The sequence below is a fragment of the Triticum dicoccoides genome, chromosome 7A (assembly GCF_002162155.2).
Source record: "Triticum dicoccoides isolate Atlit2015 ecotype Zavitan chromosome 7A, WEW_v2.0, whole genome shotgun sequence".
In the NCBI taxonomy this organism is placed as follows: Eukaryota; Viridiplantae; Streptophyta; class Magnoliopsida; order Poales; family Poaceae; genus Triticum; species Triticum dicoccoides.
In genome coordinates, this window is record NC_041392.1 from 696,528,927 (window position 1) to 696,534,670 (window position 5,744).

Below are 5,744 nucleotides of genomic sequence, written 5' to 3' on the forward strand. Positions count from 1 at the left end.
GCTATGTGAGACGTATCCCAAGCTTTTCGGTATTGCCAACCATCTTGGCAACACGATTGTCCAATTCTGTAGTAGGGGGGCAGGGCTCTCTTCAGGCGAAGACTGGCCCATGATTTGACTCGGCAACTATCGGAGGTCGAGGATATTATTAAAGACCTCGCTCCTTCCACTGAACCTAACAAGATCAAATGGGTATTTGGCCCTAAAGATAGATATACAACAAAATCTATGAATTCCTATCTTGAGAGAAACATCGCTGGCTGCGATTACAGATGGATTTGGAAGGCTAAACTTCCTGTTAAAATTCAGATCTTTCTCTGGTAGTTGTTTCAAGACGCTGTGCTAACCAGAGATGTTATGAAATGTAGAAACTGGGCGGGTGATCCCCGCCGTTCCTTTTGTGTTTGTAGGGAAACTTACTTACATTTGTTCTTCTTATGCCCGGTGGCCAGAATTACTTGGCGCACAGTTGGAGCGGTGCTGGGCACTGATCTTTGCCCCAATAACCTTTGTCAATTCTATTCCTGATGCTATGTAGGGCTGGAAACGAGTCGAGCTCGAGCGAGTTGGAGTTGGCTCAGCTCAACTCATATGAAAATTCGAGCGAGCTCGAGTGAAGCTCATGATCGAGCTGTGGAACATGACTCGTGCTCAGATTGTAACGATCTCGAGTCGATCTCGAGCTAGTTTCGAGCTAAATGAGATGGTAAAAAATATGAATCTATGGATGAAAAACTAAAAAATTAAGGTGAATATGCTGGGAACCTTTGCCAAAAATATAGGTTATTTAACATATAGTCGACCACGTGCCATAATTAGGCTTAAATCTTCTCTGCACTTAGTTAAGTTTCCATGTTCGTTGGTAAATAAAATGGAGAAAAATTATGGACCACACAGATGATAATAAATTATCGTATTTCCATTTAATATAAGGCATGATCATTTAACATAATAATATTTTGTCGAGCTATCGAGCTAAAATCGAGCGAGCCAACATTAGCTCAAGATCGGCTCGTTTCTTGGTCGAGCTACATAAAGTGTTCAAACTCAGCTCGTTTCTTTTTGAGTCGATCTCGAGTCGAGTCAAAAAACGAGTCAATCTCGAGCGGCTCACGAGCCTCGAGCTTTTCTCGCAGCCCTAGTGCTATGCATTCCTACCTCATGAGGAACGCTACTTCACCATGGGGCTGGCTGTTATATGTTGGACAATTTGGAACTACAGAAATCATGCTACCTTTGAGCATAAGAAACTATCATCTCCTTTTGAGATTGTTTTCACAACTTGTGTGCACTTAACCTATTGGGCAGGACTCTTGAAAGGCGTGGAACGGGAGGAGCTGGAGCATGGTGCGCTGATGCTGAAGAATACTGCTAAGAAGATGATGGGTCTATGCGCCACAGCACACACCGAGAGCGCTTGAAGAAAAGGAACAAAGACTTGGTTGACAACGCTGATCTGCGGCAAAAAAAAGTTTATCTCCCCTCCTGTTTCGGCGATCTTCTTTTGGTGGATGATACTTTGTTTTGGTAGCGGATTTTAGGCCTCTGCGTAGGCCAGGTTGATCTTCATATGCCGTGAACTTACTGGTTTGTGGTTGCGTGCTGATAGTGTTCCAGGGCTTTTGCCTCGTAGTGGACGTTTCGATTGCGAGCGTCTACAGCGGGTTTCCCTGGAATGCTTGAACTCACTTTTTCCCTTTCCCCTTTTCGTTTAAGCTAGAACAAACTTGTATTTCCGTTATTTCTATAATGGAAAGGGGATTAGCCCGGTTCAAAAAAAAATAACCACCCTAAAATTCAAGGAGGATAAAAACTTATGTTTCAGTATGGAATAATGAATAATCTAAAGCTCGAGTTACTCGGTGGCAGCCAAGTCTCCATATATAGGCTTCTCTTAAAATATAAATCTGCAAGACTGCAACGTACAAAAAGAATGGAAATTAATTATCCTACTAAACGGCAAGGACATGCCACAAAACCACTAGCAGATTGTCATGGTGTGCTGATTTCTAAAAAGTCAGAAATCAGTGGGGGTCTTTTTGGAAAAGGAGGATTACCCCATGTCTCTGCATCAAAATGGTGCATGCAACTATATTATTAAATCAAGCAGTCGACAAGTATGTAGTTCGGTACAAGTTCACAAGAAATAAGTGCATGTACATGGTAAACATCCAAAACTAATACTACGTGATCATATGGATGTATATTACACATGTGTGAAGTTTGGTGATGAAATAAGTAAACATGTGAGCTATACAAAAATGACAAAATGGTGATTTCCAAATAGTGAATGATGCATACATTGTTCATCTTTCCAGAATAATGATTTTGTCTTTTTTTTGTGTACCTTATATGGTTACTTTTTCAGTATCCAAATTTGCACATGTGTAATACACATCCATATAAATGTGCTGATATAAAAATATCAGAAATAAGTGCGTATGTACATGGTAAACATCGTAAATGAGATCAAATATTAGCACAATGGGAACTAGCTAGAAAAACATAGCACCAGACGGACCAACAAGAGACAAAACCTTGCAGAGGGTCATTCTTTTGGATCACACCCTTCCTTCATCACAGGGAATTTAGGAGGCCAAACCATCATAAAGGGTGTGACTCCATACAAGTATCTATCCTCTTGTGTGACCTCATAAACCTTCTTTAACTCCTTACGTTTGATATCAAACAGGTAGAGGATATCATCCACCTCCAAGAAAAGAACCCTGAATCGACCCCAACTTCATGTACCATAAGAGAAGGATCACCCACATTGTCAAACATTATAGTTGATATCATTTGATGGACACATATCTCACGCAAGCAAATGGTATCTACAAGTAACCAGTCGGCGAGGCCTTTCTTATCCGTCATGTCGTAAAGCCAGATGCGAAGATGGGATCCTTTTACATGGATCAGATGGACTCCAGAATCATCATTTGCAAGTGACATGCCGGTGCTCTTATACTCCACCTCTTCCGGGGGGCTAACCAGCGACAAACATGACGACGGGAGATCCAGCAAGACTAGCATGAAAGTGCCGCTCACAAGGGCCAGATTATACATCTTGTCATGAGAAATCAAACTATTCAATGCCAGCGCAATTTCTTGGATTTCAGGTACAACCGAGGAGTAGATGGCCCAGGTATCGCCCTGCAACACATAGACATCCCAAACTGGCTGCTGCTCTTTAGACCCTACCGCCAAACAAAAGTAGGATATGCCTAGCTCGCCCCCGCCATTGGGGAGGATAGCATGGTAGAAGTATGTGAAGCCGTCATGGATGCTGATGTTGGGAACTGGTGGGAGGATGGTCGTAGATGTTGCAGGTTGCAGGGGGCAGCGCACCATTATTTGGGGGTACTCGTACCCATGGAAGGTGAGGAGGAGGCCGTTCCAGCAATCCAGGTCGAGCAACTCCGTACCTGCGAGTTGTGGTTGTCCGTAATTTGGAGAACGCTATCAGTCAGAACGCTGACACATGAATGCAGTGATGTTTCATTTAACCACACCACAAATGCGAAACATGCTGGCTAAATAGAATGAAACTGAGTCTACTTACATTTGGTTATCAGATCATGCAATTTGTTGTTTCAGAACAGCGATCTTTGGTTCAGCATCCAGAGAAATTTGCAAGCGGCATCCCGGTTACATCATTGAAGTGGAACTGGCCACCGTCATTGGCGAGGATATCATGGTAGAAGTATGTGAAGCCGTCATGGATGCTGGTGCTGGGAACTGGTGGGAGGACGGTCGTATATGTTGCAGGGCACAAGGCACTAATAGAAAAAAGGTCAAATGTGAAGCACACTAGTGCCGATTTGAATTTAAGCCGGCACTAATGTGACCATTAGTGCCGGTTCCAACGGCTAGGCGGGCGGCATCATTAGTACCGGTCTGTGGGCAATCTTTAGTACCGGTTCATGCCACGAACCGGTACTTATGAGGCTATGTCAGGCTATGGTCAGGCTGAGGCCCCCACGAAGACCTTTAGTACCGGTTCATGCCATGAACCGGTACTAGAGTTTCTTTGTAAGCTGATTTTTAGTCCCACTTCACCAAGAGAGAGGCAGTATGAGCGGTTTATAAGCCGTGAGTGCACAGATAATGACGAAGAGTTGCAATGCTTACCTGCATGTTGATTAGCTTCAAGCCTTGCGGAATAGCATAGATTGCACTGAGCTATGTGCAGTGCGGTCTACACTATTCCGAATGGCTTGAAGCAAATTAACCAGCATTACACCTCTTTTTTATTTTTAATAACTTATTTGAACTCAGGACTTCTTTTGTGTTCAGTATGCAGCATTCAAAGCGACGTCATCAATTTCCAACATGTTCTGATATCATTTGTTGTTTTTCGGTCATTTACCTAATTGTTTAGAGAGCTAAATGACCGTGAAATTGAAAATCACTACAAAATGAATCCTGAAAATGTTGAAACTTGGCATGGTATCATCATATCACCCGCATAGCATGCGCGAAAGAGTAGAGAGGGTCACGGCAAAAACTGGACGCACTACGTGTACAAACTGGACAAACTCTTTCGGAGTATCAGGGTTTCGGACGAGAACTCATATGTTACACGGCCACTTCAATATTTTTTAAACTTATTTAAACTCTGGACTTCTTTTGTGTTCAGTATGCAGCATTCAAAGCGACATCATCAATTTCCAACATGTTCTAACATCATTTGTTGTTTTTCGATTATTTACCTAATTGTTTAGAGAGCTAAATGATAGTTAAATTGAAAATCACTACAAAATGAATCCTGAAAATGTTGAAACTTGGCATGGTATCATCATTTCTCCCGCATAGCATGTGCGAAAGAGTATAGAGGGTCACGGCAAAAACTGGACGCACTTCGTGTACAAACTGGACAAACTCTTTCGGAGTATTAGGGTTTCGAACGAGAACTCATCTGTTACACGGCCACTTCAATGTTTTTTAAACTTATTTGAACTCCGGATTCTTTTGTGTTCAGTATGCAGAATCAATTTCCAGAAGAAAAGAAATAATGCAGAAAATAAAAAAAACTATAGAAAAAATTACTCAAAAATAAATAGAAGAAAATAAATAATGCAGAAAAGAAAAAAAACTATATAAAAAACTACTCAAAAATAAATAGAAGAAAATAAATAATGCAGAAAAGAAAAAACTATATAAAAAATTTGTTGGCGCGCTGCCCAGTGTGCCTGCCAGACATAGGGTGTGCAAACGCAGGCCTAGAAGGGCTAGCAGGCTCACAGGGCAGCGCGCCCTAGTTAATTAGGCCCAGAAGCCTGCTATATAGAGAAGCTCGAAGGAGCAGCCGCGGCTGGGTTTATAAACCAGTGCGGCCGCCCTTCGCTCGGTGAGGTGGGACTAAACATTGTGCACCGCCGGTGGCAGCGCACAACCTTTAGTACCGGTTGGTGGCTCCAACCAGTACTAAAGGGGGGGGGGTCTTTAGTACCGGTTCGTGGCACGAACCGGTACTAAAAGGGCCGTTTCCCGCCCCTTGGCCTGGCGAAAATTGGCCTTTAGTACCGGTTGGTGGCTCCAACCGGCACTAAAGACCCCTCCTATATATATGGAACTTACGAAAAAATCAGTTTCATCGACCACCAGTAGTTCTTCTCGATCCAAACTTATTCGCTGCACCCGTCGCCCCATCGCGCGCCGCCCTCGCCGCCCGTCTTCGCCGTCACCGCCGTCACCCACGCCACCCGTCGTCGCCGTCACCGCCGTCGCCCCCGCCACCCGTC